The sequence below is a fragment of the Terrapene carolina genome, unplaced genomic scaffold (assembly GCF_002925995.2).
Source record: "Terrapene carolina triunguis isolate 2854851 unplaced genomic scaffold, T_m_triunguis-2.0 Scaffold233, whole genome shotgun sequence".
NCBI lineage: Eukaryota > Metazoa > Chordata > Testudines > Emydidae > Terrapene > Terrapene triunguis.
In genome coordinates, this window is record NW_020664584.1 from 8,520,935 (window position 1) to 8,531,348 (window position 10,414).

Here is a 10,414-nt window from a genome sequence, read left to right on the forward strand (position 1 = left end):
CTGGCATTGGCCACTGTTGGAAGACAGGATACTGGGCTATATGGACCTTTTTTTCTGACCCAGTATGGCCGTTCTTATGAGATGGTATCATGAACCACCAAGGTGGGGTGGGAGTCAGGGAAATTTTAAAAACCAAAGAACAAAGCAGCAGAAGAAAACACACAACATTGGCGTGATTTGAACATACAACTTTCTGATCTGGAGTGAGACATGCTACCATTGTGCCACAAGGTCACTGATGTTGCTAGTTTGCCTCTGCCCTCTGGGAGAGAATCTCCAACATGTACTCTCCTCTCTGACCCCATTAGCCTTTGTGGCTAGAAGTCAGGCAAAGCCCTTTCCCAATCACAGAAAACACAAGAGGGTGTGAAGAGACACTGACCGCCATTAGAAGCAGCCCTTTGTGCCCACTTCTCCATTGCAAAGAGGGTCGTGCTTGGTGCCCATGACTTGAGGATTCCTGGCGCCTTCAACCAAATCCCACATTACACACTGAGCAACGGGATTAATACAGCATCCAAACTGCACTAAACCTCTACCCAGCCTCAGCCTCCTTCACTCCACAGGCAAAGGGAGGAGGAAGAAACAGCCAGACCACCACAGTTCAACAGCACCCCATCAATAGCCCCTGCAGGAGGCTCTTTGCTCCAGCCACATGCAGGCGGGAAAGTACAGCCTTTTGATAGACGACTTGGGGCAAGTCTACACTACAAAACGAAATCAACCTAAGTTATGTCAACATACAGCCGCCACAGTAATTAAATCGCTTTTGCCTGTCCACTCTCCGCTCCTTGTGTCGGCAGCTTGTGTCCTCACTAGCAGCGCTTGCATCGATGCAGAGAGCAGTGCGCCGGGAGTACCTATCCCACTGTGCAACTTGCCACCATCTAGCGCAGGGTGTTTTGGGAAGGGTTTGCAATGCCTCATGGGGGCAAACTCACCATAAGTCCTGCTTCTTCACCGAAACTCACAGCTAGTCACATCATGTCCCATTGGCACAGCAGCTGAATTTGGGAGGCCTGAACGGTCATGCGTTGTCATGTCAGTTATCCAAACCTTCACAGCTGTTCACGTGGGTCTGCCACGTACGTACATTCTGAAACCAGCAGCATTTGCTCCATCTTCACCAGGAGCAAACAGTCCAGGGGAATGAGGGCTCAGTCAGCTGAACGGTGTTTGGAGAAAAGAAAACATTCTCTTGAGACCATGTTAGCAGAGTTGCTTGATTACCTCGGTAACACTAACCACCCCTGGTGAGGGCGACAGGAGAAACTTTTTCCTGGAAACCAGCTTCCACTCTTCCACTTTTACATCTCCCTGTTCAGTCCGAATTCCCGCCAATGACACACGCTCGCCTTTTTCAACCGAGTATAACGTTGTCTGGTCAGCAACTAGTTCAGCCCCTAAAGCTGTCCCCACAAAACTGTCCCAGCTCTTGATTCGGAAAACAGCCATGGTCACCTTGTCGGCAGGGAACACTGATGAAGACCTTGGCTTTCGGCACCTAATGCCCTAGCTGGCCGAAGAACTTTATTCAGGGAGAGCAAGGAGAGTCTGGCTTCCCATCCTATGAGCCCATCTGGTGGAGGAGAGGCTGGCTTTGTGGTAGGCTAGTGACACAGTGTGTAAGGCATCTGACCGCAGTGCAGGTGCAATTCCTGTCTGGCTGTTTTTCTTTCCCTTCACTCCTGCCCTCTCAGCCTGCCTTTGGGGCTAGCCTGTTGTCTACTGACTGACAGATGTGGTTATTCATTTATTGGTGTGTTTCCCACCCAGTTGATACAAGTGCTAAGGGATGCCAGTGGAGCAAACCCTCTTGCTTTTGGCTCAATGGAGCAATGAAAGAGGATGACATCACCCTGGCATGGACCAGCTATGTGAAAATTGGTTCCTTTGCCCCCAGCATCCCCCCCCCCTCAACACTGTGAGAAAGGAGCACAAACCTCCTGGGGTGGGAGGCAGGGAAATTAACAAAGCAGCAGCACAGGACTCTAGCATGATCTGAGCACACAGCCTTCTGATCTGATGTCAGACACGCCACCATCGCCTCACAAAGCCACCTTGTGATTTATAGAATCATAGACTTTAAGGTCAGAAGGGAACATTATGATAATCTAGTCTGACCTCCTGCAGAATGCAGGCCACAGAATCTCACCCAGCCACTCCTGTATCAAACCCCTAACCTATGTCTGAGCTACTGAAGTCCTCAAATCATGGTTTAAAGACTTCAAGGTGCAGAGAATCCTCCAGCAAGTGACCCGTGCCCCACGCTGCAGAGGAAGGTGAAAACCCCCCAGGGCCTTTGCCAATCTGCCCTGGAGGAAAATTCCTTCCTGACCCCAAATATGGCGATCAGCTAAACCCTGAGCATGTGGGCAAGATTCACCAGCCAGACACCCAGGAAAGAATTCTCTGCAGTAACTCAGATCCCACCCCATCTAACATCCCATCACAGGCCATTGGGCATATTTACCACTAATAGTCAAAGATCAATTAATTGCCAAAATTAGGCTATTCCATTATACCATCCCTCCATAAACTTATCAAGCTTAGTCTTGAAGCCAGATATGTCTTTTGCCCCCACTGCTCCCCTTGGAAGGCTGTTCCAGAACTTCACTCCTCTGATGGTTAGAAACCTTCGTCTAATTTCAAGCCTAAACTTCCTGATGGCCAGTTTATATCCATTTGTTCTTGTGCCAACATTGGTACTCAGCTTAAATAATTCCTCTCCCTCCCTGGTATTTATTCCTCTGGTATATTTATAGAGAGCAATCATATCTCCCCTCAGCCTTCTTTTGGTTAGGCTAAACAAGCCAAGCTCTTTGAGTCTCCTTTCATAAGACTGGTTTTCCATTCCTCGGATCATCCTAGTAGCCCTTCTCTGTACCTGTTCCAGTTTGAATTCATCCTGCTTAAACATGGGAGAGCAGAACTGCACACAGTATTCCAGATGAGGTCTCACCAGTGCCTTGTATAACAGTACTAACACTTCCTTATCTCTACTGGAAATACCTCGCCTGATGCACCCCAAGACCGCATTAGCTTTTTTCACCGCCATTTCACACTGGCGGCTCATAGTCATCCTGTGATCAACCAATACTCCGAGGTCCTTCTCCTCCTCTGTTACTTCCAACTGATGCTTCCCCAGCTTATAACAAAACTTCTTGTTATTAATCCCTAAATGCATGACCTTGCACTTTTCACTATTAAATTTCATCTTATTACTATTACTCCAGTTTGTGAGGTCATCCAGATCTTCCTGTATGATATCCTGGTCCTTCTCTGTATTGGCAATACCTCCCAGCTTGGTGTCATCTGCAAACTTGATTAGCACATTCCCACTTTTTGTGCCAAGGTCAGTAATAAAAAGTTTAAATAACATTGGTCCCAAAACGGATCCCTGAGGAACTCCACTAGTAACCTCCCTCCAGCCTGACAGTTCACCTTTCAGTATGACCCATTGTAGTCCCCCCTTTAACCAGTTCCTTATCCACCTTTCAATTTTCATATTGATCCCCATCTTTTCCAATTTAGCTAATAATTCCCCATGTGGAACTGTATCAAATGCCTTACTGAAATCAAGGTAAATTAGATCCACCTTTGTCTAAAAAATCTGTTACCTTCTCAAAGAAGGCGATCAGGTTGGTTTGGCACGATTTACCTTTTGTAAAACCATGTTGAATTTTGTCCCAATTATCATTGGCCTCAATGTCCTTAACTACTTTCTCCTTCAAAATTTTTTCCAAGACCTTGCATACTACAGATGTCAAACTAACAGGCCTGTAGTTACCCAGATCACTTTTTCCCCCCTTTCTTAAAAATAGGAACTATGTTAGCAATTCTCCAGTCATACGGTACAACCCCTGAGTTTACAGATTCATTAAAAATTCTTGCTAATGGGCTTGCAATTTCATGTGCCAGTTCCTTTAATATTCTTGGATGAAGATTATCTGGGCCCCCCAATTTAGTCCCATTAAGCTGTTCGAGTTTGGCTTCTACCTCGAATGTGGTAATATCTACCGCCATATCCTCATTCCCATTTGCCATCCTACCATTATCCCTAAGCTCCTCATTAGCCTCATTAAAGACTGAGGCAAAGTATTTGTTTAGATATTGGGCCATGCCTAGATTATCCTTAACCCTCACTCCATCCTCAGTGTTTAGCAGTCCCACTTCTTCTTTCTATTTATATGGCTATAGAACCTTTTACTATTGGTTTTAATTCCCTTTGCAAGGTCCAACTTTACATGGCTTTTGGCCTTTCTCACTTTATCCCTACATGTTCTGACCTCAATAAGGTAGCTTTCCTTGCTAATCCCTCCCTTCTTCCACTCCTTGTAGGCTTTCTGCTTTTTCTTAATCACCTCTCTGAGATACTTGCTCATCCAACTTGGTCTACAATTCCTGCCTATGAATTTTTTCCCCTTTCTTGGAATGCAGGCTTCTGATAGTTTCTGCAACTTTGACTTGAAGTAATTCCAGGCCTCCTCTGCCTTTAGATCCACAAGTTCTTCAGTCCAATCCACTTCCCTAACTAATTTCCTTAATTTTTTAAAGTTAGCCTTTTGAAATAAAAAACTCCATTCACAGATCTATTTTTGTTTATCCTTCCATTTAGTTTAAATTGAATTAGCTTATGATCGCTCGAACCAAGGTTGTCCCCTATAACCATTTCTTCTATGAGGTCCTCACTATTCACCAAAACCAAATCTAAAATGGCATCCCCTCTTGTTGGTTCAGCAACTACTTGGTGAAGGAATCCATCAGCTACCACATCTAGGAAAGTCTGAGCCTATGATTATTACTAGCACTTGTCCTCCAGTCTATATCTGGGAAGTTAAAGTCTCCCATGATCACAAAATTCCCATTAGTATTTACTTCATTAAAAATATTAAAGAGGTCTCTATCCATATCCAAATCAGATCCCGGAGGCCTATAGCACACCCCAAGCACTATCCCAGGGGAGGCTCTAGTAGCTTTCTTCCCCAATGTGATTTTTGCCCAGACAGACTCTGTCTTATCCGGTCCATCCCTTCTTATTTCTTTACAATCTACCTCATCATTGATATACAATGCTACTCCACCACCTTTGCCTTTATTTCTGTTTTTCCTAAACAGCACATACATCTTCAATACCTGTACTCCAGTCATGACTATTATTCCACCATGTTTCTGTTATCCCTATAATATCTGGTTTCACTTCCTGCACCTGTAACTCTAGTTCCTTCATTTTGTTACCTAGGCTCCTCACATTGGGTACAAACATCTTAATTTTTGCTGTTTGGCTTCGCTCACATTCTTTACCTGATTAGGCCCAGACATTCTACTGCCAGTATCACCTAGTAGACTGGTATCTACACTACCCTTCCTCCTTATGTCCATTCTCCTACCCACGGCTGTATCCTTTCTTACTTCATTTGCTTCCCTCTCAATGTTAAAATCGGCGTGGAGATTACCTGGACATCTCCCAACCATCTCCCCGCAATTCCTAGTTTAAAGCTCTCTTAATCAGTTGTGCCAGCCTCCATCCTAGAAGTCTATTTCCCTCCCTACTCAGGTGAAGTCCATCCCGAGAGAACAGTCCTCTGTCCATGAATGCCTCCCAGTGGCCATACATCCCAAAGCCCTCCTTATAGCACCACTGCCTGAGCCATCTGTTGCTCGCCATAATCTTGTCACACCATTTTGCCCTTCTCTAGGAACAGGCAGAATCCCACTGAAGATCACTTGAGCCTTGATTTCCTTAAGCGTCTTCCCCAGCCTGGCATAGTCTCCCTTGACATGTTCCAGCGAGAATCTAGCCGTATAATTTGTTCCCACATGAAGGACAATTAGTGGATTCTTTCCCGCTCCCGTTAGGATCCTCTTCAGCTTCAGGTCCACATTCCGTATCTTAGCACCCGGCAGACAGCACACCCTTCAGTTCTCTGGATCAGCTCTGGTTACAAACCTATCAATCCTTCTCAGTAAGGAGTCCCCAATCACATAGACCTGCCTTTTCCTGGTGATGGTGCGATTCTCCGGTCTATCCCCTGTTCCCACTCGCTGCAAGTCCTCTTGATTCCTATTCTCCATTGCAATCCTCCGCAACCCATCCCGTATTCTCCTGTGGCTCATATTTGGTGTTGCTACCTCCATTGACTCTTCCATTCTTCCTATAGGACTAGCTGCTCTTCTCTTCTTCCTTGCCCTCTCACCTTCAGCGACCATCTGCTGTGCTCCTTCATTTTCCAACTCCGCAAACCTGTTCCTGAGCTCTATTTCTCCTTCACTAGCCGGTCTTTTCCTCTGCCTGGTTCTCTTAGTCACATGTTTCCACTGTCCACTTTCCTCACCCAGCAGTCTCCCCTCAGAGTTCTTTGGGCCTGCTTCCATCTGCAAGTCTGAGCTTTTCCCTTCAGCTTCCTCATGTCTTTGCTCCATCATCTGCTCGAACCCCCTTCTAAACTCAACCAGAGTTTCCACCTGCATCTCCAGTCCTCGGATCTTTTCTTCCATCAGCTCTATCAGGCGGCACTTCATGCAGACAAAACTCTTTTCAGGTACCCCCTCCAGGATCATGTACATGCCACAGCTTCTACATCCAGTCATCTTCATTGTGTCTTCCACTGCTCGGGTCACTACCACTGCTGCCTCTGTATCTGTCATAGGCTTCCCACCTAAATCCTGTAAATCCGGGAAACACAAACCAAACCACACCACACCACCACCACCCACAGCAAAACAAATCCCCAACGAGCACCACAACACTGCCTGAACAGCACACACTCCCTTCACTAGCCTGTCTGTTCCTCTGCCTGGTTCTCCTAGTCTTCCCCTCAAGTTCCCCTTGCAAACTCCCACTCAAACTCCCCCGTTTACAGCTCTGTTTGTTTGCTGGCTCCTGTGCCGCTGCCTGACTGGCTGGCTACCTTTGTAGGACCCCTAGTCAGAGAAGCCCCACCCCCTAATCAGGGCTCAGCTTCTCTCCCATATCAATGGTCTGAGAAATAACATTTTGTTGTATTACTCTTAATGATAATTTTAGGTTTGAGTGGGACTTCTGTTGGAGGAGAAGATATTTGTAGCTATTTGTATATTAAGTACTCGAAGTATTCTCTATTAACTAATAGGCCTCCCCCCCCGTTTTGCACCCTTTGCTTTCTCCTGCACCAACCCAGAGGCTTATTTTTGAGGTTATCCTTGCCTGTCATATTGCCTGGGTGGCGCAGTCCTGTATTGTCTGCTAACCCAATGGCCGGTCTACACTTGCAAAGCTACACTAGTGCAGCCGCGCGACTGTAGCACTTTCGTGAAACTGTGTCAACCAGAGCGCTTCACCCAGCGACAGAGCACTGTCTACACCGGGGGTTGGTCAGTATAACTACATCACTCAGGGGTGTGGATTTTTCACACCCCATAGCGACGCAGTTATACCAGTGTAAGTTTGTAATGTAGACCTCCCCCAGATCTCCACAGCTGATTCTCCCTTCCCCCTGCCTCACTTACTTTACTTTGTGGATAGAGGTCAGGCAAACTTCCTCCCAACCCCACCATATCCGATGGAGATTGTGGAGAGGGAAGTGGCACAATGGGTATAAGATGCAGCCCTTTGGTCCATTCCAAAGAGGCCCTTTGCCATCAATGCTTGGAACATGTGGCTGGAGGATTCCTGGCCCCCGCTGGCACATGCCGTGTTACAGACTGAACCACTTCATCAGCTCTGCTTGGCATGCTGCTAGAGGTGGCACCATAGCATGGCAGTCCTTGGAGGAGCGTCTATCTGGCTAGGCGTTTGTAAGGTGTCCGTCACCGTGGGATGTAATTGCCGGCATAGTTCCTGGGTTGATAACAAGAACAGCTACATCAACAAACCTCTGGGCATTCTCCCTTATTGGATGGGATGGTCAGTGACTGATCGTCTCCCCGTACACCTAGGCAGCATACATCCTTTTGGGGTTTTCTGGGCTGACAGATTCCAGCTAGTGGCTTCCTGGCTTCCCAGCATTTTGGTGAAGGACTCAGCTCCTGGAGGAGGCAAAGGCACAGCCAGGCTGACGGAGAAAGCTAGGAACTGGCCAGAGCTATGAAGGGGATATAAATTCCGGGTCTCCATTTCATAGACATGGTCCCCAAGGTTGAATTCAGAAGGCAGCTGTTAGTAGGCCTGCACCTGGGGTCATGAAATGCAGCATGTCTGGGGTTATAGGGTTTGGAAACTATAAATGGCTCTTTCAGTAGGATGATTTAGCTGCTTTCCATCTGCAATTATTAAAGCCAGAGCCCATTGTCTCTGGGTCTGTAAATGTGGCACCAATTCCAGGTAATAATCCAGGGTTTCCTTCCAATCTTCATCAGCCAGCGCAGTGAGTCAGCCTGTTTGATAATGGGACTATTATTAGGTTGCCCTCTGCTAAAAGTCCACATGTCACAGCTAGTGACATCCGTCACTTTATCAGGCTCCAGGACCGTGGGAGGAAGTGGTTTGGAGGCAAATGGTTTGTTTTTCTTGGCCAGATGATGTCAAACTGTCATTTCCAGGGCTGTTTTGTAACCATGTTCTCTCTTGGTTTGTAGAACAGAACATTAGGTTGATGCCTTGGGCAGTTGCAAGCACTTTTGTTGCCGTTTAGTTGCTCCCCTATTGGTTGATGCACTGATGATCCAGCTACCTTCAGATCCCTCTATCAGTGACTTCCACAAACATTGGTACCATTCAGAGCACTGTTAAATGATGGGCGGAAAGGATAGAGAGGCTACAGGAGCAAAGGTTAGAAATTTGGGCCCAAACATTGACATTTAGGTGCCTGAGGTAATGTTCTCTAAGTCTTGGCCCTGCGCTGGGTTTGAAGTTGGGGGAGATTAGCCGTATTCTAGCGGAGCCGTGGAACGCTTCGCCCTACAGCAGTACCACTAACCAGCTGCTGGAGGCTGAACCGTAGTAGGTCTGGTTGAAAACGTTCTGACAGAAGGTGTTTCCATCAGAAAATCTCTGTTCATCCAAATCAAAATGTTCCACAGGCGTGGGCTGAGTTCAGCAAAACTTGGTTTTGAACCCAAAAAATCGAAATGTGACATTTTGTTTCTCAGTGACTTTTAGTTTCATGTTTTATTTTATTATGAAATATTCTTTAATTTTGTTTTAAATACTCCAGTTAGAAATGAAACATGTTGATTACATCAAAACGAAATGTTTCCATTTTGTCTAAATGAAACTTTTCGACTGACCCCTCCCCCTCCCAAAACCATTTTTTCCCGACCATTTCATTTTGCAGGAAATCTGGAAAGCTGACATTGTGTCCCGATTCAGAATTGAAACAAAATTTGAAATCCTGGCATTTCCTGCAAAGCAGAAATTTTGGTGGCCGACCAGATCTAGCCCAGCCCCTAGTGATCAGACTAGCGATGTAAAAGCACATGGTCTGTGGACTGCGAGGGAAAATAAAGCCTGCAGAGTGGATGCAGTACCAGCAGGGGGCAGCCCAATGCAAAGCCAAGCCAACAAGTCAGGGTCTAGGGTCGGGATTGTCGAAGTAAATCACAACAGTTAAATGGCATTTGCAATTCCCTGTGAACTCAGGACCATCCTTGTGGCCTCTCTAAAATGATTCAGCTGACCACGTGTCTCCTGTTAAAGGCAGCACCATTGATTTTAACCACATCCTAAAGCTGTTCATCACTCAGCATCACCTCTTTTGTTTTTAATGTCCCTGGCCTTCGCTCTCAATAGCCTATTAATTGTAAAGTGCTGAAGATCTGGCGGGAATGGTGGTGTAGCGTCAGTAAAACCAGAGGCTTTCTGCCCACTGAAGCAGGCCCTGGGTTTTAACTTGGTCGCTTCTATTAAGCCTCATCATTGTGGAATGAATTCAAATGGCAGCTGCTCAGTTGTTGCCCGTTGCCCTAGACTGGCTCCTGTGTTAGGCTGGTGTGTGCTGGAGCACATACCTATAACAAGAGACAGCCCTGCTCCAAAGACCTTCACATCTAGCTAGACGCGACAGACATAAGATCCAGGGAGGGAAAAGAGACTTGCCCAGGGGCTCCAGCTGGGAATAGAAGCAAGGTCTCCTGACTCCCAGTCCCTGCCCTAGTCACTCGGCGGTGCTACCTCTGAGCTGGCCACTAGAACTGGATAGCAAATTCTGTCCTTGCCAGGGAATTCTGTAGGATGCTTCAAAAATCCCGTGGCAAGGCTGGAATTCTCTATTGTACCATACAGGACTGAAGAGTGATTCCGATAGAAGCCTGTTACATTTCTACAGATTCCCCAGCAATGGTGACTGAGGGTATGTCTACACTATGAAATTAGGTCGAATTTATAGAAGTCGATTTTTTAGAAATCGATTTTATACAGTCGATTGTGTGTGTCCCCACTTAAGACAATTAAGACCATTAACTCGGCGGAGTGCGTCCACAGTACCGAGGCTAGCGT